Source organism: Zea mays, chromosome 4, assembly GCF_902167145.1.
Source record: "Zea mays cultivar B73 chromosome 4, Zm-B73-REFERENCE-NAM-5.0, whole genome shotgun sequence".
Taxonomy (NCBI): Eukaryota; Viridiplantae; Streptophyta; class Magnoliopsida; order Poales; family Poaceae; genus Zea; species Zea mays.
Window position 1 is genome coordinate 9,217,716 of NC_050099.1, and position 22,557 is coordinate 9,240,272.

At 49.6% G+C, this 22,557-nt stretch overlaps 1 pseudogene; it reads left to right on the forward strand.

Annotated features, from left to right (window-relative positions):
• The first annotated feature begins 1,149 nt into the window (after positions 1-1,149).
• On the forward strand, positions 1,150-2,443 carry LOC118476868 (putative pectinesterase/pectinesterase inhibitor 38; annotated as a pseudogene).
• The last annotated feature ends 20,114 nt before the right edge of the window (positions 2,444-22,557 follow it).

Sequence of the window (22,557 nt, forward strand, 5' to 3'; positions counted from 1 at the left end):
AGCAAATATAATATCCGCTGCACTGCCTTTATCCACCAAAACATTGTGGACTAGAAATCCCATGATGACACAAGATATGACCATAGCATCATTGTGAGGGTAATCCTTGAGCTGAAGGTCCTCTTGGGAGAAGGTAATTGGGATGTGAGACCATTTTGACTTGATGAAGGGTCCCTGCACCCCAACATGTTGTACCCTTCTCTAGGCCTCCTTCTTCTGCTTCTTGTTGGCCAGCTCTGAGCATGAACCGCCTGTTATCGGGAGCACTAGCTTAATAGCTGAAGCAGCTTCAGCTTGGTTGTTGAACGAAGCCATCAGCTCAAAAAGTGGAAGTGAGTTCACCGGAGGTGGGCGCTAATGTTGGTGACTTGTTCTCAAATGCTATAAATTAAGAACAAGGCAACATAAAATGTTAAATATTAATGCCCTTCGTCTTTCGAAGCATTATTTCCCTTAGGTTATAATGATCTTCAGACGAAGGCCATGAAGAACATACCTTCGAATATCGAAGGTAAGATGATAAAAGAAGAAGCGTGTAAAATACAAGAGATAACATGAACAATCATATAGCATTATAAATTCATCTCCATTATGTTATCATGATAAAATAAAAAAAATATTGAATTACATTTGATACCTTCGACTTGATAGATAGCAAAGGTGCTAGCGTGATGCAAAAGCAAATGCCTAGTTCGCCTGAACAGTACAGGGATACTGTTCATCTATTTATAGGCACAGGGCGCAGCCTCTGAGAAATTACATTCATGCCCTTTACAAATGCTTACAATCATAATACAAGCTATCACGGGTCGATTGGTCATTTCATCTTCAAGTCGGTTCACTCCTTCGTCTTGGGACATGTCACTTATGCCGAAGCTTTATGGATGATAGCTTCGGCACTGCTTTTTGAGAGGATCTGCCGAAGGTGTTTGTTCTTACAGGATCTTCGGCGACGAAGCATACCCCCAACAGCCGGCTTCTCATCGTGGGCACATGCAGGCTTCTGGCTCGATCGGGCAGGGAGGGTCGGGCCTATATATATGGGATGCTGCTGGTGTTAGCCAGCGAAAACGCGCACAAAGGTAAGTGTGTAAGGTTAGGAGCCAGTGTACCATCACATCAGATCAAATCGATCGCAGCTTATAGTGGATGGTAGGCGGCGTGAGGAGGTGCGGCCTGGGCCTGGCCATGGTGGTGGCCCTGCTGCTCGCTGCACTGGTTGTCATTGCAAGCGGCGGTACAGAGACAAGGCAGAAGCTGCCTGTTGGCAGTGGTAACGACGATGACCACACATTTGTTCTCAGCCGCCTGTCCAACGTCATTGATCCACCGGAGAGCTGGCCTCCGCGTGCGGATGCTGTCGTGGTGAAGCGGTGTGGCAGCATCGCTGCTCTGCCACCTTGCTACACCAGCATCCAGATAGCCCTAAATGCCGTACCAGCACCACAAGAAGCCGAGGAGGTGGAGGACAAGTACGTCGTGCATGTGCTCGCTGGCATCTACAACGAGACCATCAACATAACAAGAAGGAATGTGATGCTGATGGCGATGGGGTCAGTGCCACTGTCATCACGGGGAACAAGAGCAATGCAACAGGCGTCCCCATGAACATGACGGTGACAGTGAGTGAGTAACTCTGGCGATCGATATTTCACTACAATTGAGCTGTCATGCATGCATACTATAAATCAGAACAGAACTATTAATTTGCTGCTGCTACTGCAGATGCCTTGGGTCACGACTTCATAGCATAGAACCTGACAATCAGAAACACAGCAGGGCCGGAAGGCAGGTAGGCTGTGGCGCTAAGGTCAAATTCGAACAAGTCAGTCATCTACAGGAGCAGCATTGAAGGTCATGAGGACACCTTGTACGTGGAGAACGGGATCTAGTTCTACCTGCAGACCTCGATCTGGGGCATCGTGGACTTTGTATTTGGCAATGCACAGCCAAGTTCCAGAGCTGCCCGCTGTTGGTGCGCCGCCCACCGAAAGGCAAGCACAATGTGCTGACGGCCTAGGGCTGCAACAACGCAAGCCGCGAGTCTAGCTTCTCGTTCCACATGTGCACCGTGGAAGTGGCGCCGGGCGTTGACCTTGACGGCATGGAGACCTACCTCGGCCGCCCCTATAGGAACTTCTCCCACGTCGCCTTCATCAAGTCGTATCTCAGTCGCATGGTCATCCCCAACGGCTGTGTCGTGTGGAACAAGAACAAGGTCGTCGAGGATACCACCCGGACCATCTTATACCTAGAATACGGCAACGACAGCGCCGGTGCCGACACAGCCGGCCGTGTCAAGTGGTCGGGCTTTCGCGTCCTCAACACCGACGCCGAGGCGGCCGTGTACACGGCGGACACGTTCATCAACACGAGCAAGTGGGTCCCTGAGCCTATCTAGTACGACCACACCCTCGGCGCGGCGCCGCCGCCGCGCGCCTGACGGTGCTCCGCTCGGTGCGCTTAAGTTAGTATTATACTACGCAGGCTGGCATTCCGTTTTAGATCCCACCACCTTATTACTATGGTATTGTATGTCTCTAGTATCCAGCCATGCATCATTGCCGAGATCAATTAAGGCATATTATGGCATGCAAGACGCCCTATATTTCGCGTATGCATGCATGTACCTGGACGGCTGGACCTCTACCTATAGCTACCATTTCTATATCGGTATTGTATGTACTCTCTCTGTATGTGTGTCTATATAATATATATGTATCCTCGATCTATATAAATGGATTATATCTATCATTATTTCATATGAGCTGATACACACAAGTAATTGTGATACAAGGCCTACACAAGTTGGTAATAGTACTGCTATATATAAGTAAGTCACCGGCCGGCCGACAAAATTTATACAATAACACAACTGTGCAAGTAGATTTGAAAACAAATATTTGCTAGTATAAATTTTGACTATGTTGGTTGATGTGATTGGCCACGCGGACACACAAATCGATCAGAATTCTTTTTGCAGTGATAACATTTTAGTTATATGCGGTGCATTGGACCCACATAAAAATCAAATTAACTACCACATCTAGTTTTATGGTTGGCAAGAGCTAATTAAATATGTGCAAAGCCAGCCAGACTGCCTGTGGTTGCATTGGATGTTATGCCACCCGCTGTAGCACGAATGCATGCATGATGGAGCTTCTCTAACCAGCACAGTTTCTAGCCGAGGGCTGAGCAGGTATGGAGCTGGGATAGTAGTAACGTGCAGTGCTCCAGCGCTTTTCTAAAGCTATACGTGTCATCGATCTGTTGGCGCACACACACACACACACGTACGTACGTAGAAATGCATGACAAGCTAGCCAACAGTCTTGGCAACTCCATTGGCCACCACAAGGTTCTCGGTTGTTGTGCCTAGGCAGTACATAGAGTTCTCTCTACTCTCACAATCAACCTTACAAATATTTTAGAAAATCAGAAAAAGTAGTCAATGTGCTCAAACCTTGAATCAGCAATTAATGCATTTTAGTTTGAATGCACCCGCTTTTAACTTGGATCTGCTGCTGTTGTTTCGGCCAGGATAAGGACCGACAAAAGTGATTAATTCCCTATTGCCTGGCCCACACATTAATCCCCATTGGTATTTATTCTTGTCGGTATTTGAAGAGGCCAATGTGAGTTATTTAATCCCCATCGGCTGGTTGACTTCTTGGCCGGACGATGGAAATTAACTTAAGTCGGCTTCGCCACTAAAAAATAGCACTGACGGTTGATAACGAAATCCGTTTGTAAAAAAATGCACCCCACTATGCAGGTTTTGGTATAAAGCAATCCCCGTGCATCGTCGTCATCAACATACTCGGGAAAACTATATATAGAATCCATAAATGAGAGGGGAAAGAACTCGTTGTTGGAACTTGCTCTCCTAGGCAAGTTGATCCAACGGGGGAGTGGAAAGGATGCAGGCAAGGTTTAACTCGAGATGGCGATTGCTCTATTAATCCAGCCTCTCAAGGGCACTGTACGGGGGTATTTATAGGTTCCCGAGCGCCCAACGTCTAGATGTAAGGACGCTAATGCCCTCAGACACCTGGATTATCCCCAGAATATTCCCATAAGGGAGGGTTACAAACTGTCATTACAGAAAAGCTATTACAAATCAGGCCCGTAACACGCCTGTCCGTGCGAGGCTTGTTACGATGGGCCGAATCCCCCATGGGCCTCCAGGTAGGATTGAGGATGCAGGATGGAGAGACTTCATCGTAGGCCTTCGTCTTGCAGTGAAGAGGACGAAGGGTGGGCCACGCCAGTCATCTTGCCTCCGTTGGTGCAGTGAGTTGACAAAGGCCTGGAGCGAAGGGCAGCGTCTTCGCCTTCGCCCCAACATTTGCCCTCCGAGGGACCAGTTCGACTGAGTCATCTGGTGCTGAAGACGTTGCTAGATGGTGGAGACGCTGCCCTCGCTCGAAGTGGTTCCGCGAGGGTTTTTGATGTGACCGTTGACGGACGCGGTATTGTTGGACTGTGGGCTTTCCGAAGCGTCGCGTCTTGTGTATAAAAGGGGGGCGGCGTGGCTCAGGCTCTGTTACGTTTCTGTGCACCGAAAAACCCTAGCATTTTGAAACCGGTCGCCCGCTCGCCTGCCCTCCTTGCTCCCATTCATCGGAGAACTAGCCCGTGTCAAGCAGACCGCGCGCCGCCGCCGACGGTACGTAGCCATGCCGTCTTCTTCTTCATCCGCTGCGAAAACGCCGTTGGGCGATTCATCGTCCGAGGGTACCTTCAGTGATTTGGCGGCAGTGGAGCTACACCCGGGCCACACGGTGCAATTCGGTGTTTCGAGGATCTCCTCGGTTCGCATGCAAGACATGCAGCAGTTGGGGTATTTTGGGAACGGAGTTGTCCGAGATCCAGGGGTGGAAGAGATTCCTGAGCCAGAGGGTGAGATGGTTGTGTTCGAGGCATTTTTCACTGCCGGCCTTCGGTTGCCTGCGCATTGTTTTGTAGTGGAAGTGTTGCGGAGGTATGACGTGCAGATCTATCAATTGACACCTAATGCCATGGTGGCCCTAGCGAAGTATGTCTGGGCAGTGACTTCGTATGGCGGTCAGCCCTCCATGGAGGTCTTTGCCAAGAATTATTGTTTGCACTAGCAGAAGAGAAAAATTGGAAGCAAGATTGCACAGTTTGGGTCATGCACCTTTACACCGAGGACTGGGAAGACATCGGTGGAAGTTGTTGAACTAGTTCCCTGCACCCACAACAAGTGGGGCAACTGGTATGATTATTGGTTTTATGTGGCGGTAGGCGAGGTCGAAGACCTCCCAGGACTCCCGGCGGCCGTGTTGTGCTCCCATTGCTATGTGGCGTTCCCACCGTTTGAGGTGGCAGAGGATGATAGTGATGAAGAGGCCCTTCGTTGTGCTGCACGTATGAGTAGCGGGCGCGATTTAGTTGAGGAGTTCATCGGTTATGGAGTGTGGCCCTTGGCGCATGGCTGGGCATTGGGTGAAGTATGTCCTCGCCAGATGCCCTCCCTAGGTGAGTAGCAGTGTGAAGTTCGGCCTTCACGTTGGATCTGCGTGGCCGGGATCCAGCCGCATTCGTGCGTGAAGTGGAAGACGGGGCAGTGCGCATTGTGGGGCGTTATGTGCCGAGGACTGAGGCTCTACGGAGTTGGGATATCCGTGGATCCAATGTCCGCCTGAATAGAGTCTTCGAGTTGAATCGTTTGCCGTACGACGGCTATCCCGGGGACGACGCTATCGTGGCCGTCGACCGCCGCGGGAAGAAACCAATGGCGTGACTGAGGAAGGCCCTTCACAGGAGGCTGCCCCAGGAACTAAGAAGAGGAAAATAGGTACTGCAGTGGGGGGACTTGGGGTCTCTAATAGTTTTGCAGTGGAGTTGATGGGGACGTGCGTGGCCCTCGAGGGAAGGATGTCTTCGCCCGAGCTCCGGGAGTCTTCGGCGCCAATGCTGAGGGTTACCAGGGGTCGATGGCCAAAGAATGTTCCGATCCCCCATGCTGCTGGCGGAGACATGTTTACGTCTCGTATGGCTCGTGACTTGAAGATTTTTCATTACGGACGGAATATTGTTGTTGTTGTATCGGCAGTGATGGAGAAGGATCGTCAAGATGCTGCGCAAAAGCGCCGGGCGGTCGTTAGGATCGGGGATCCTTTCTGCATGGCGAAGAAGGCGTGGGGGGCGCGAAGTCTGCCACTGTCGGCAGCAGCAAGCCGGCGCCGGCTGCAAAGCCGGCCGCTTCTGGGCCTAGGAAGTCTTCGGCAGGTGCGAATGCTGCTGCTTCTGGCGCGTGCAAGCCACCCTTGGGCGAGCCGACGAAGGGGCGAAAGTTGCCCTCGCCACCGCGTACTGACGAGGCGGCGGCGTGTGTTGCCGACTTCGACACAAATATCTACGTGGGGGATTATCTTGTTGGTAAGTTTTTTTAACTAGGTCGTGACAAAGATCATGGTGCAGGGTCGGATGTAGGGCAACTGGCTGTTGTCCCGACTCCGGTGGTGGCTACTTCCCCGACGGCGGCGGTTGGTGCGAAGGGTGCTTCTCAGGACCCGTGGTCCGCCTTCTGCGCGAGCGGCGCGATTCCGTCGGCCGCTGCCGCTAAGGACGTGGCAGGCTCCGTGTCCCGGCAACTGAGGCAAGCTTCGCAACAGTTGTCGCAGCAGCTGAAGCGTGTAAGTCGTGTTGGACTTCGATAGTTCGTTGTTTTTATGAGGTGGCGAGTCTCATGGTTTTTGGTGGCAGACGGCCAACTTCGCCGACCATGTCGCGTCGGGTGCTCTGACTGTGGAGTTTTCTATCGAAGTCGAGCGTCTCCGTGCGCAGCATGCGGATGCTGTTCGGAAGAAGTCGGCTGCAGAAAGTAAAAACCGCAGGCTGATGGAGAGGTTGGCCGCTATGGAGGCCGAGAAGGGTGATCTCCGGCGCCAGTTGGCAGAGGAGAGGAGGGACGCGAATAAGGCCATCACCGACGCGTAGGCTGCTCAAGCCGACGCTAAACTTGCGCGGGCGGAGGCCAGTCTTGCCCGCCAACGCGCCGAGGAGCTGGAAGTGCAGCTCAGCGGCCTTCGCAGCCGCGTGGATAAAGCCGAGACCTCGACGCGCGTAGAGGTCGAGCGGACGCACGCGCAGCTCGTGGATGCGTACCAAGAGCTGGGTGCGCGGACCGCCCCTTTCGAAGCGCCCAGCCAAGAGGTGGGCCTCTGCTTCCTTGAGTGGCTGCAGGAGGAGCTAGGTGTCCTACCAACAATCGTGATGGGCCTGATGTCCTTTGCCTCCCTCATCACCTGCGAGGGGGCCGTGAATGCCTTGTCCCGCTAGGGGTGCGGGCATTTCGAGGTCTTCAACCAGTCGGACGAAGGCTTCGAACGCGAGATCTTCCAGGTTGGGGACCCGGTGCTTAAGCGGTCGGCAGGGGCGCTCTTCGACAGGATGTGGGGTCCTCACGACCGAGAGACGGTCCGAGAGATGTCCGACCGGGCAATGGATCAGGTAAGGGCTCATTTTGTGTGGTTATATGTGTGGGTATGTGTGGTTTTGCTGAATGAGTGTGCTATTGCTGCAGATGGCGCGTGACGAGGAGGTTGAAGACCTTGGTGACCTAGATAGCACACTGCCCGAGGCCTCGCTGCTGGAGGCCTCGGGGGTGGATCTGGCGCCACCGTTTGATGCGGGCAAGGGCCCCTCATCGACCCCCGTGCCGACTGGAGATGGCGAAGACCCCGTGCCAGCCCCCGCGCCGACGGGCGAGGACGCCTCGGAGGCGATGATCGAACCAGCTGTGGAAGACCCCACGGCCGTGGCCGGGCCTTCGCTGGTGGCTGAATAGGTGTTGCGGAGTTTAAGTGTAAATTTTGTCTGTGTGATGCTGAACCTCGGTTGCTATGCAGGTTCCAACGTCTGGGCCTGCGCACGCAACCGCTACTAACAATACTATTTTTGTGGCGGCCCCAACCGTGGTGCCTGCCGGTGATGATTCGTGTGGCTCTATGTCTACGTGTTTTGAGTCTGATGATTCTAGGAGTTCGATTTTGTGGATGGAGGAGTCTTCGGATGAAGGCTTGGATTATTTTGCAGCGTTAGATGTGATACCCGGTTTGCAAAGAAGAGAAGTGGGAGGTTATTCTTTTTGTTTTTTTTCTCATTCGGTTGTTGCGTTTTGGCAATTTAGAATTTGAGGAAAATCATTCACCAGTAGGGCAGTAGAATTTGTTTGGTTGGGCGCTTGCGACGGGGTCGGGAGCTATCGCGTGGGCGAGTTGGGCCGCGATTCGTGTTTCGGCCCACTAACCTTCCCTAACCCTAGCCGCCCTTTTCCCCTAACCCCCCCCCCCCCACTTGTGCAGCCGCCCCCCCATTCTCCCTACCTTTTGCCGCTGCCCCCCCTCCCATCTCCTCTTTTTCCAAACCCTTGCAGCCACACACACCAAACCCTAGCTGCCCCCCCCCATCTCCTCCTCCCAAGGTGCTTTTCGTTGCCGCTCGGATCTACGTCGCGTGGTGCAAATCTTCAATTGTTTTCGGTGGAGGGAAGAAGGGAGGAAGGAAAGGGGGAGAACCCAAGGTGATTTTTGTGTTTATCTCTTGTTCATTTGTGCTGCAATCCAATTGACTAGATGTGGCGTATGCGATTGGGTAGAGGGGCTGTCCAGAATTTTAGGTGGCGGACGAACAGCAGTAATTCTAGCAGTTTTTGGGTTTTTTCGTGGGGAGTTAATGGGAATCAGTTTGGGAATCATGTAGAACTTTGGCATACCTTTCCAACGAGTATTTATGCGCTCAATTCAGAGTTATAAATTAAAAGATATCGCCATTTGAATCCGGGTATGTGGCTGTCCAAAAAAACAGATTTTTCAGGTGGACGAACAGCAGCAGTGTTAGCAGTTTCTGGGGATGTTTCGTGCGTAATTAGTGCTAATCATTATGAGAATCATGTAGGGCTTTGTCTTTCCTTTCCAACAAGTACTTATGCGCTCGATTTGGAATTATATTTTAAAAGTTATTGCTGTTTGAATCCGGGTATGTCGCTGCCCAAAAGATGAAAAAAACATATTGCTGGGTTTATCTTGTGGACCGTTTAGGGGTAATTAGATGTTAGAATTTAATCATAAATTGTATACAAAACTTGTGGGGAATTTTATGTAGTTGTCTCTGGAGTATTTGTTTGTCACCACTGCTGCCTTAATTTTAAAGTTATGGAATTGTTAAGCAGCGCCGCTGCAGTTTGGTGGGTGTGGGGAGAATTGTTACCCGCGGTGGGGTTTGAGATTGCGCGTCGGTGCGGCGTTGTTTTTGGGCTTATTATGTGATATTGGTGCACTAAGTTGGGTGTCAAAAACAGGTGGTGGACTTCCGGACCGTACTTAGGGATTTGCCCAAACTTCCGGTGAAGGCAAGTAAAACAATGATGATTATTCTGTCTGTCGAATGAAGAGTCTTACACTTGATTATGTTGTGCTGTTGTGTTCGTATTCATACTTTTAATTGAGTATCATCGTTCGAAGATATTCATGTTTTATTGATTACATATGTTGGGTTTGTGGTTTGATCATGTTACCCATGTGGTTTAATATGTGGAATGAGTGGAAGTATATGTCTAGCACATTCTGTTTGGGAAGAACTCATGTTGTTGACTTGCATAATGCATTCATCATCCATTGCATTGAAGTTTCGTCGTGATCTTATGGTCCGACCGTACCGGTACATTGAGCATCATTTGTTGCCCGAGAAGGGGTATGATGCAGCTTTATATCCTTAGAGATATGGAGACAGAAGTCATTATTGCATCTGTAGCCATGTGCATTCATGGGAGAGGTGTGGAATCTATAATGTGGATGTGGATAATCTGGATTTTTACATGGTGATTCTTCTTGGCGTTAAGTAATTAGTTACTTGTTTACTTGCTGCAATTTAATGTTCAAGAAGAAAGTTTTGATCTATGTGGTTGTTTAAGCACAGTTTATTTACAATGTCCAATTTGTTGTTGCTATGTTTACTTGCTGAGATGTGTCATCTCACTCTTGCAATGTTCGATGCAGGCACCTAATTTCTGCTTTGGGAAAAGAGGGATGTAGCAGCACAGCCACTACACCTTTAATAAAGGAACCACTACTTAATAATGTTGTTAATCAGGGAGGGTCAAGTCTAGAGAATTACTATGTTCTAGCTTCTCTTGGTGGTTGAGCGGTTTTTTTTGGGGTGGGCTGAGTTACTTATCTCATTTTTTGTTCCAGTTGGGTCATGAATGTGTTTTACCACTTTTGCATTTAGATTCTACTACGTGAATTATATGTCTTTATATCCTGTATGAACTACATGTTCCCCCCCTTGTTATGCTAGTATCAAAGGAGGTGCTACCGGATTTTTTAATATTTTCTCTCTTTAATACATCTCTTGTGTTGAATAAGTTTAGTGGCAGGAGTTTTGGTAACATTCATTGTGTGTGACCAGTGGGGTGTTTCAATTGGTATCAGAGGAATAGGCTGTAGGTCCTAGCAAGTGGAGTAATAATAAATTGACACACTGCACATGTAGGATGGGATTTCTGTCTTGCTATTGATATGTTATGTTATTGTCTGTGCTAGTTTGACATTATCTGAAGAGATGCTATGCCAATCTTATTTACTTATTATTCTCATCCCTGTGGCTGCAGCTATGCCGCCTCATAGGGCTCGGGGTAGTCCGCAAGCTCCTAGTGGGGACTCGATGAGTCCGGCGGCAATGTTAGCTGCGATGCAGGCCATGCAGCAGGAGTTGGCCCTTCAGAGGCAAGCCATTCCTGTTGCCCCTGCGGGTGCTGCTCAGGGTGCTGGTGGTGGAGAAGTGCCCGGGGGCTCTGTCCCTGCGGGTGCTGTTCCAGGTGGCGGGGCCGAGGTGCCTCTTCCAGTCATTGGTCTTTCTCTGATGTAGTGGATGGGCATGAAGTTGGATTCTTTTGATGGCAGTGGTACTCCAGTCGAGGCGGCAGATTGGTTGACTTACGTGAAGGATAAGATGAATGTCTTCGAGATTGCGTATGGAGATCGGGTTCGCTTTGGCACACAGCTGCTGAAGGGAGAGGCTTAAATTTGGTGGAGAGGCGTGCAGGCAGCGCACTCCTCCTCACCAGGAGTCCTGTCTTGGGATGTTTTCATCAGGCAGTTTGAAAGGAGATTCTACCCGGTCACCTTCCTGGAGAAAATGAAGATTGACTTGCAATCCTACAAGCGGAAGAAGAAGTCTATCACAGAGTATGAGGTGGGCTTCAACAAGATGGTCCGCTTTGTCCCTCATGTGGCTTATAATTAGATGGAGAAGGCGAGCCAGTTCCGTTAGGGTCTGAAGCCTTCTATCAGGCATGCTCTGGGAGCCTTTCTGTTGGTGGACTTCCGTACCACTGTGGAGCAGGCATTGGGTGTGGAGATGCAACACCAGTATACCATGGAGTCGCAGAAGTCTTCGGGTGTTGATCAGCCTCGTGGCCAGGACACGAAGAGGGGCAACACGGGAGGTCCAGCCCACAAGAGGGGCAAGTCTCAGCACCAGCGCCACCATCCTTATCGTGGCAAATCTTCTGACTCGGGTACTTCGGGAGGAAGTACTCAGAGGTTTCGGGCTGTTCCTAAGCCCGAGCTGGGGCTGGTGTGTTTCCACTGTAGTGATGCGCATCACCGTGCAGAGTGCCAATGGAGTGGCAGGTGTTCTATCTGTAGTCAGGACCACAAGGATGTGGTGTGTAGGAGGAATCCTAATGGGAAGCTCAGATGGGAGCTGGTGACTTCCTCCTCTTCTCAGGGCACTATCAGCATGATGTCAAGTGCTGAGCAGCAGTTTTCAGTTCCTCTTCCTCCGCAGCAGCTTTATGTGCCTGGGACTTCTCTGTTCATGCCGATGCAGGGTTTTCCTCAATATCTGGCCGCGCCTACTCCTGCATCGTCTACTCCTATGCCGTCTCAGTTTGGAGCTCCGTGTCTACCTCACCCGGTGGCTTAGTGGGGTTCTTCTGTTAATTTCACTCCGGGAGCTTCCTTTTCTGCGGGTATTTCTGGAGCTTATGTGCTACTCGCTACGGATGGCAGGGAGCAAGGAGACGTGGTGATAGGTACGACTTCAGTTGATTCATTTGCAGCCCATGCTCTTTTTGACTCTGGCGCTAGCTATTCATTTGTTTTGGAGGATTTTGTGTCGTGGGCTGGTCTTTCGTTGCAGAGGTTGGGTCACCCAATTTTGGTTAGATCTGCTAATGGCTCCATTAGTAGCTGTTCTGTTTGTCAGGGGTGTTCCGTCATTCTTGCTGATGAGGTCTTTTCGGCCAATCTGGTGGTGATCTCCTTGGGGGCATTCGATGTTATCTTGGGTATGGATTGGTTATCCCAGTATCGTGCGGTTATATCCTGTTTTTGGAAGACAGTGTTATTGCAGGCGCCGTCGGGTAAGGAGGTGGTATTCTTGGGAAGTTCCCCGAAGTTCACGTTATCCTTGTTAGCGCAATTGCTTCCTGATCGCCGGTCAAGGAAGTCGGGGATCTTTTTCTCCATGGTGGTGGAGGGTGAGGCTGCCTTGCGGGTGCAGGACATCCGGGTGGTGTGTGACTTTGCTGACATGTTTCCGGCAGAGCTTCCAGGCATTCCTCCGGAGCGCAATGCAGCTTTTGAGATTAAGCTGATCCCGGGTACGCAGCCTATTCATAAGGCCCCATATCGAATGGCCCCAAAGGAGCAGATTGAATTGAAGCGGCAATTGGATGATCTGCTGGCTAAGGGTTTCATTAGGTCTATCAGGTCTCCATGGGCTTCCCCAGTATTGTTTGTTGAGAAGAAGGATAAAAGCAAGCGGCTGTGTGTAGATTATCACGCTTTGAATCAAGTGACAATCAAGAATAAATATCTCATTCCCCGTATTGAGGTCCTCTTTGAACAGTTGAGGGGTGCCCAGGTGTTCTCCAAAATTGATTTGAACTATGGTTATCATCAATTGAGGATTCGTGAGGAGGATATTGAGAAGACCGCCTTTTGCACCAGGTATGGGCATTATGAGTTCATAGTCATGTCTTTTGGCTTAACTAATGCCCCTGCTGCCTTTATGGAAGCAATGAATAGGATGTTGCATGAATTCCTAGATGACTTTTTGGTCGTGTTCCTAGATGATATTCTGATTTATTCAAAGACCAAGGCCAAGCATGAGCAGCATCTGCGTCTCGTTCTAGGTGCTCTAAGGAAGAATCAGTTCTATGGCAAGTTGAAGAAGTGTGCCTTTTGGCTATCCGAAGTGGCTTTCCTGGGGCACATGATTAATCAATAGGGCATTGCGGTTGATCCCAAGAATGTTGCGGCTGTGGTGGAGTGGAAGAGACCCTCTAGTGTCTTTGAAATCCGAAGTTTCTTGGGGCTCGCTGGATATTATCGGCGCTTCGTACCAAATTTTTCTAGCATTGCTAAGCCTTTGACTAGACACTTGGAGAAGGTTGTTCCCTTCGTCTGGTCCGACGATTGTGAGGTCAGTTATCAGACATTGAAGAGCAAGTTGGTGGACGCCCCTATCCTAGCTTTGCCTGAGAGCGGTAAGCGTTTCATAGTTTATACGGATGCTTCGCGTATTGGTCTTAGCTGTGTGTTGATGCAGGAAGGCAGAGTGATTGCTTATGGCTCAAGGCAGTTGAGGAAGCATGAGGGGAATTACCCAACTCATGATCTTGAATTGGCTGCGGTGGTTTTTGCTCTAAAGTCGTGGAGGCATTACCTTTATGGCGAGGCTTGTGACATTTACACCGATCATAAAAGTCTTAAGTATATTTTTACTCAGAAGGAGCTGAATTTGAGGCAGTGTCGGTGGCTGGAATTGATTAAAGATTATGATTTGTCCATTCATTATCACCCGGGGAAGGCTAATGTAGTGGCTGATGCCCTTAGCGGGTCCGGGGTTCCAAAGGTGGCCTTGTCGTTGATCGCTGATCTAGACCGTTTGGGGATCGCTTTGTGTTATTTCGGCACCGCTAGCGAGGAGACTCGGATGCTTATTCAATCCTCTCTCATGGAGAGAGTGCCTGCGGCTCAGCAGCAGGATCGTCTATTGCAGGAAGCTCGAAAGAGGGTTGGTGATGGTAAACCGTGGGAGTTCACCATTGATGAGAATGATCTGGTTCGTTTCAGGGGCCGTCTATGTGTGCCTCAGAAATCAGAGGTGAAGATGGATATCTTGAGAGAAGCTCATAAAACGCCTTACACGTTCCACCCTGGCGAAACCAAAATCTACCGAGATTTGAAGCAAAACTTCTGGTGGAAGCGGATGAAGGTTGACGTTTCTAAGTATGTGGCCGCCTGTGAAGTATGTTAGCGTGTGAAGGCCGAGCATAAGCAGCCTGCAGGTTCACTGAAGCCATTAGAAATTCCAGAGTGGAAACGAGAGCATATCACCATGGATTTTGTGGTGGGTCTACCTCGTTCCCCTCGTGGCAGGGATGCTATATGGGTGGTAGTGGATCGCTTGACTAAGTCTGCGCATTTTATTCCCATGAAGACCACAAATTCAGCTTCATATTTGGTTCCCTTGTATATGAAGGAAGTAGTCAGGCTTCACAGGGTGACTAAGTCTATTGTTTCTGATCGAGACTCCAAATTTGTATCCAAATTCTGGGAGAGTCTTCATAGTGCAATGGGCACCAAGCTTTCGCTTAGTGTCGCTTTTCACCCTCAGACTGATGGTCAGTCAGAGCGAACAATCCAAACCTTGGAAGATGTGTTACGTGCTTGTGTTCTGTCATGGAAGGGTAGCTGGGAGGATCATCTTGCACTGGTAGAGTTTGCTTATAACAACAGCTACCAGGCTAGCATCAAGATGGCACCATTTGAGGCTTTGTATGGCAGGCGGTGTATCTCTCCTCTGTGCTGGGAGACTTTGGGAGAGAGATCCCTGGTTGGTCCTGATTGGGTTTAGCAGACTTCTGAAAAGGTTCGGGAAATTCGTCAGGATATTTTGGCAGCTCAGAGCCGTCAAAAGAGTTATGCTAATGTGAGGAGGCGGGATCTGGAATTTGCTGTGGGTGACCAAGTCCTTCTTAGGGTATCACCTACTAAAGGAGTTGTTCGGTTCGGTGTCTCTGGAAAGCTCAGCCCGAGATACATTGGACCGTTCACTATCTTGGCCCGAGTGGGCAGCCTGGCTTATTGCTTGCTACTGCTGGATTCCATGGCAGGGGTACACCCGGTTTTTCATGTCTCTATGTTGAGGAAGTTCTTGCGGGATCCGGACCATCAGATTGAGATGGAACCAATTGCGATGCAGCAGGATCTGATTTTGGAGTGTCGTCTGGTGCGTATATTGGAATTCTCGGAGCGTGTATTGAGGAAGAGATCAATTAAGTATGTCAAGGTCTTATGGACTAATCTGTCTGAGCGCGAGGCTACGTGGGAACTTGAGGAGCTGATGCGGCAGAAGTATCCAGAACTTTTTGTTGTGGCTAAGTGTTGTTGATTCATTAATCTTTCCTTTTGTCGTTCCGATAGAAGCGTTAGAATTCGAGGTCGAATTCTTTTTAAGGGGGTAGAGTGTGATACCCGGTTTGCAAAGAAGAGAAGTGGGAGGTTATTCTTTTTGTTTTTTTCTCATTCGGTTGTTGCGTTTTGCGAATTTGGAATTTGAGGAAAATCATTCACCAGTAGGGCAGTAGAATTTTTTTGGTTGGGCGCTTGCGACGGGGTCAGGAGCTGTCGCGTGGGCGAGTTGGGCCGTGATTCGTGTTTCGGCCCACTAACCTTCCCTAACCCTAGCCGCCCTTTTCCCCTAACCCCCACATTTGTGCAGCCGCCCCCCCCATTCTCCCTACCTTTGCCCCCCCTCCCATCTCCTCTTTTTCCAAACCCTTGCAGCCACACACACCAAACCCTAGCCGCCCCCCCATCTCCTCCTCCCAAGGTGCTTTCCGTTGCCGCTCAGATCTACGTCGCGTGGTGCAAATCTTCAATTGTTTTCGGTGGAGGGAAGAAGGGAGGAAGGAAAGGGGGAGAACCCAAGGTGATTTTTGTTTTTATCTCTTGTTCATTTGTGCTGCAATCCAATTGATTAGATGTGGCGTATGCGATTGGGTAGAGGGGCTGTCCAGAATTTTAGGTGGCGGACGGACAGCAGTAATTCTAGCAGTTTTTGGGTTTTTTTCGTGGGGAGTTAATGGGAATCAGTTTGGGAATCACGTAGAACTTTGGCATACCTTTCCAACGAGTATTTATGCGCTCAATTCAAAGTTATAAATTAAAAGATATCGCCATTTGAATCCGAGTATGTGGCTGTCCAAAAAAACAGATTTTTCAGGTGGATGAACAGCAGCAGTGTTAGCAGTTTCTAGGGATGTTTTGTGAGTAATTAGTGTTAATCATTATGAGAATCATGTAGGGCTTTGTCTTACCTTTCCAACAAGTACTTATGCGCTCGATTTGGAATTATATTTTAAAAGTTATCGCTGTTTGAATCCGGGTATGTCGCTGCCCAAAAGAGGAAAAAACAGATTGCTAGGTTTATCTTGTGGACCATTTAGGGGTAATTAGATTTTAGAATTTAACCATAAATTGTATACAAAACTTGTGGGGAATTTTATGTAGTTGTCTCTGGAGTTTTTTTTGTCACCACTGCTGCCTTAATTTTAAAGTTATGGAATTGTTAAGCAGCGCCGCTGCAGTTTGGTGGGTGTGGGGAGAATTGTTACCCGCGGCGGGGTTTGAGATTGCGCGTAGGTGCGGCGTTGTTTTTGGGCTTATTATGTGATATTGGTGCACTAAGTTGGGTGTCAAAAACAGGTGGTGGACTTCCGGACCGTACTTAGGGATTTGCCCAAACTTCCGGTGAAGGCAAGTAAAACAGTGATGATTATTCTGTCTGACGAATGAAGAGTCTTACACTTGATTATGTTGTGCTGTTGTGTTCGTATTCATACTTTTAATTGAGTATCATCGTTCAAAGGTATTCATGTTTTATTGATTACATATATTGGGTTTGTGGTTTGATCATGTTACCCATGTGGTTTAATATGTGGAATGTGTGGAAGTATATGTGTAGCATATTCTGTTTGGGAAGAACTCATGTTGTTGACTTGCATAATGCATTCATCATCCATTGCATTGAAGTTTCGTCGCGATCTTATGGTCCGACCGTACCGGTACATTGAGCATCATATGTTGCCCGAGAAGGGGTATGATGCAGATTCATATCCTTAGAGATATGGAGGCAGAAGTCATTATTGCATCTGTAGCCATGTGCATTCATGGGAGAGGTGTGGAATCTATTATGTGGATGTGGATAATCTGGATTTTTACATGGTGATTCTTCTTGGCGTTAAGTAATTAGTTACTTGTTTACTTGCTGCAATTTAATGTTCAAGAAGAAAGTTTTGAACTACGTGGTTGTTTAAGCACAGTTGATTTACAATGTCCAATTTGTTGTTGCTATGTTTACTTGCTGAGATGTGTCATCTTACTCTTGCATTGTTTGATGCAGGCACCTAATTTCTGCTTTGGGAAAAGAGGGATGTAGCAGCACGGCCACTACACCTTTAATAAAGGAACCACTACTTAATAATGTTGTTAATCAGGGAGGGTCAAGTCTAGAGAATTACTATGTTCTAGCTTCTCTTGGTGGTTGAGCGGTTTTTTTTGGGGTGGGCTGAGTTACTTATCTCATTTTTTTGTTCCAGTTGGGTCATGAATGTGTTTTACCACTTTTGCATTTAGATTCTACTACGTGAATTATCTGTCTTTATATCCTGTATGAACTACATGTTTCCCCCCTTGTTATGCTAGTTTCAAAGGAGGTGCTGCCGAATTTTGCAATATTTTCTCTCTTTATTACATCTCTTGTGTTGAATAAATTTAGTGGGAGGAGTTTTGGTAACATTCAATGTGTTTGACCAGTGGGGTGTTTCATTAGATGTGGCTGCAGTAGAGCCTTCGCCGCGCATGGAAGGTTCCGGTGGTCTCCCGGGTGCGAGTACTGGGTATAGGCGGCGAAGAGCGGTGGCGAAACAGAGAGTGAGTGAATTGTCGCAAAGTGGTAGGCATCATCGTATTGGGATGGAGCGTGGCCGTCTTCGCGTGGACCAGACTGGTATCCGAGAACTGTTGTCCTTGCTGATTGGGGCGAGCATAGGTGAAGGGGAGCTGCGAAATCTTTTTGAGGGTAAGGAATTGAGGATAATGATGTTCAATTACAGGGAGATGGGTATCATCACGAAAGTTGAGCCAATGTAATATATGATGCCCTCGCTGTGTGTATGTAACAGTAATTTGTATTATGCGGCTGCGCGCCTTCGTTGATCCGGCTGCGCCCGTAGGCGACTTCTGCTTTGTAATATACTTCGACTTTTGTGCACTTATTGTGCTGTTCCGGCTGCACACTTAGGCGAATTTTGCACGGAGAGTCTTTTAGGAAAAGACTTCGACTTTGCCCACTTATTGTGCTATTCCAGCTCCACCCTTAGGCGGCTTTTGCACGGAGAGTCTTTTTGGAAAAGACTTCGATTTTGCGCACTTATTGTGCTATTCCAGCTGCACCCTTAGGTGACTTTTGCACGGAGAGTCTTCTAGGAAAAGACTTCAATTTTGCGCACTTATTGTGCTATTCTGGCTACACCCTTAGGCGACTTTTGCGCGGAGTGTCGCACGCGAGGGTAGTCTACGCTGCCTCTCGTGGTGACTTCGGAGTGGTCGAATGCTGAAGACCGTCGATGCGGTCTTTTTCGACATACTGTAACTGAGTTTTTGCGGGGGATTTTTGCGGGTACATTACATGGCTCCGCCTCATTAAAAACCTCACCCCCCGGGAGGAAAAGAGTGTGGGCCGGAATAGCACTGTTTGGTGAATTACAAGGGCACGTAGGCCCTGAGGATTTAAACAAAAAATTTGCAGAGATTGTCAATATTCCAAGAATGGTCTAGGTCTTCGCTGGATGGCGTTGTTAGCCTGTATGCGCTGGGGGATGCCTTCGACTTGACGATGAACGGACCCTCACACTTTGGCTCCAGCTTGCCCCGTGACTCTGTCCAGGTGGTTCGGACGAGTACGAGGTCTCCTTCGTTGAACTCTCTTGGGACGACTGCTTGTTCGCGCCAGGCCTTCGTTTGAGCTTGGTATTTGTTGAGGCCCTGCAGGGCGAAGACATGGTCTCCATCGATGAGGTCTTTGGACGTTGGTTTGTCTACATCGGGGACGGCTGATGCGCTTGTTCGAGATGACCCGTGCTTTATTTCCTGCGGGGTCATGGCCTCCGAACCATATAGTAGACGAAAAGGAGTGAATCCAGTCGCCCGACATTTGGTCGTGTTTAGCGCCCATACTGCTTCAGGTAGATGGTCGGCCATTTACCCTTGCTGTCATCGAGTAGCCTTTTCTTGATAGCAGTGAAAATCTTACCGTTGGCGCGCTCGACGACGCCATTAGATTGCGGGTGATATACTGAGGCAAAGGCGAGCTTGGTGCCGATGGAGAAGCAGAAATCCCTGAAGTCCTGGCTGTCAAACTGTTTGCCATTGTCGATTGTGAGCTCGGACGGGACTCCGAATCGGAAAACAATGTTTTGCCAGAAGAATTTCTGGGCAGTCTTCGACGTTATTGTAGATACAGCCCTAGCCTCGATCCACTTGGTAAAATACTCGACGGCGACGAAGGTGAACTTGAGGTTCCCTTGAACCATGGGTAGTAGCCCAACAATATCCAGCCCCCAGCGTTGAAGTGGCCATGTGTGGGCAATCAGCTTTGTGAATTGCAAAGGGTTGCCCGAACACGGAGAAAACTTCTGGAAGGCTTCGCACGACCTCGTGACTCGATTCATGGCGCAGATTATAGCGGGCCAGTAGAACCCTTGACGGATCACCTTGGTAGCGAGGGCCCTAGGCCTCGAGTGAGAGCCACAAGTTCTGTTGTGGACTTCACGCAGGATCTGGATGCCCTCGATTTCGGTGACGCATTTAACCATGGGTTGACTGACCCCCTTCTTGTATAGCTGGCCCTCAATGATTGCGAAGTCCCAGCATCAGTGCTTGAGGTGCTTGGCCTCGTTGACGTTGCTTGGATGATAATATCCTTGCAGGAACAGGGTTATTGGGCCCGCCAATCTTCGGTCATGATGAGGTTGACTATGCGGTGGCCCTCGGTGTCGTTAGTTATTTGTAGACCCTCTAGACTGCGGACGGCTGGCGTGCCGATGACGTGGTAGAACACGTCGGAGGGCAAGGCTTTGCCTCTGGCAGCTGCTTTGGCCAATGTGTCGGCCTCCTCGTTCCTGGCTCGGTCCACATGCTACAAGGTAAAGCCCTTAAATTGTCTCTCAAGACTGCGAACAGCCGTGAGATACTACATGAGTGCGGGGTCTTTTGCTGAATATTCTTTTTCGACCTGACCGGCAACCACTTTGGAATCTGTCTTGATTATGCAGGTGATGACACCAAGCGCTCTTAGCTTGCGAATACCCAGGTTGACAGCTTCGTATTCTACTACGTTGTTGGTGCATCTGTCGAACTCCAAAGCAAAGTTGAGGCATGCTGCATATCTGTGTTTGACCCCTGTGGGTGATGTGATGACTGCAGCCGCGCCTGCCCCCGCATGGCACCATACGCCGTCACAGTGGATGGTCCACACTTTATCTGCAGGCTCGTCCTGCTGCGTTACTGGCCCTGTCCTGTCAACGATGAAGTCTGCCAGGACCTGTGACTTGATTGCTGTCCTGGGTTCGAAGACGATATGGTAGCCGGAGAGCTCAGTTGCCCATTTGGCAATCCGGACAGATGCCTCTGGGTTGTGGAACAGCTCTCCCAGTCCCCTGTCCGAGGTGACCCGCACCTTGAATGCTTCGAAGTAATGGCGCAGCTTGTGTGATGCCATGATGACTGCGTAGGAGATTTTTTCCAACTCGGTCATGTTACACTTGGAGGTCGTGAGGACCTCGGAGACATAGTAGACTGGACACTGCCGGGTCGTGCCCTCCCTGTTTTGCTCTTGGACTAGGGCTGCGCTGACTGCATATGGTGAGGCGGCGATGTAGAGCAGAAGCGGCAGCGAAGGGTCTGGACTAGTGAGAATGGCCAAGTCTGACAGGTGCTGCTTAAGTGATGCGAAGGCTGCCGCCTGTTCTGGTCGCCACGTGAAGTCTTTCGCACCACGCAGTGTCTTGAGGAAAGGTAGACTCCGCTCGGCGGACTTGGAGATGAATCTGTTCAGAGCGGCCAATCTACCTGTTAGACGTTGGACGTCCCTGGTGGACTGCGGGGGTGTCATGTTGATTATTGCCTGAATCTTGGTCGGGTTGGCCTTGATCCCGCGGTGCGACACCAGGTAGCCTAGTATCTTCCCATGGCGGACCCCGAAGACTCACTTCTTGGGGTTGAGGCGAAGTCGTGCGTCCCTCATGTTTGCGAATGTCTCTGCGAGGTCGGCCAGGTGATCCCCCTTAGTTTTTCTAGCGACGACGATGTCGTCCACATACGTGAAAATGTTTCGGCCTACTTGGCTCTCGAGCACCATCTTGGTGAAGCGAGAGAAGGTTGACCGAGCGTTCTTGAGTCCCTCCGGCATCCTAATGAAGCAGTATGTGCCGAAGGGTGTGATGAAACTGGTACTAACCTTGTCTTCCTTCTTCATATATGTTTGGTGGTAGCCAGAGAAGCAGTCGAGGAGTGACATGACTTCGCATCCGGCCGCACTATCAACAATCTTGTCGATCTGTGGCAGCGGGAAATTATCCTTGGGGTAGGTCTTGTTGAGGCTGGTGAAATCGATGCACATCCGCCACTTGCCGCTCTTCTTTTGCACCATGACTACGTTGGATAGCCACGTAGGGTAGGCGATTGGCTCGATGAAATTGGCCTCCAGCAGGCGGTGTACTTCGGCTTTGGCGGCTTCTATTTTTTCATCGGACTGGGTTCAAGCCCCACGGTGGGCGCCAAATGTTGGAACTTGCTCTCCTGGGAAAGTTGATCCAACGGGGGACTGGAAAGGATGCAGGCAAGGTTTAACTCGAGATGGCGATTGCTCTGTTAATCCAGCCTCTCAAGGGCACTGTACGGGGGTATTTATAGGTGCCCGAGCGCCCAACGTCCAGATGTAAGGACGCTTATGCCCTCAGACACCTAGATTATCCCCAGAATATTCCCATAAGGGAGGGTTACAAACTGTCATTACAGAAAAGCTAGTACAAATCAGGCCCGTAACACGCCTATCCGTGCGGGGCCTGTTACGATGGGTCGAATCCCCCGTGGGCCTCCAGGTAGGACCGAGGACGCGGGATGGAGAGACTTCGTCGTAGGCCTTCGTCTTGCAGTGAAGAGGACGAAGGGTGGGCCGCGCCGGTCATCTTGCCTCTGTTGGTGCAGTGAGTTGACGAAGGCCTAGAGCAAAGGATTGCGTCTTCGCCTTCGCCCCAACACCCGTACAGAAATCTTTTTAATTTATTGAATCTTTTTGGGAAACTTTTTCTTTACTAAATCATTTTGGGGGAACATTTTCCTTTACTAAACTACTAGGAGGCTGACATGAAGGGCCCTTCTTCCCTGATCTATTCTTCTTGCCCCGCGCCGGCTTCTCGTCGTGGGCACATGCAGGCTTCTGGCTCGATCG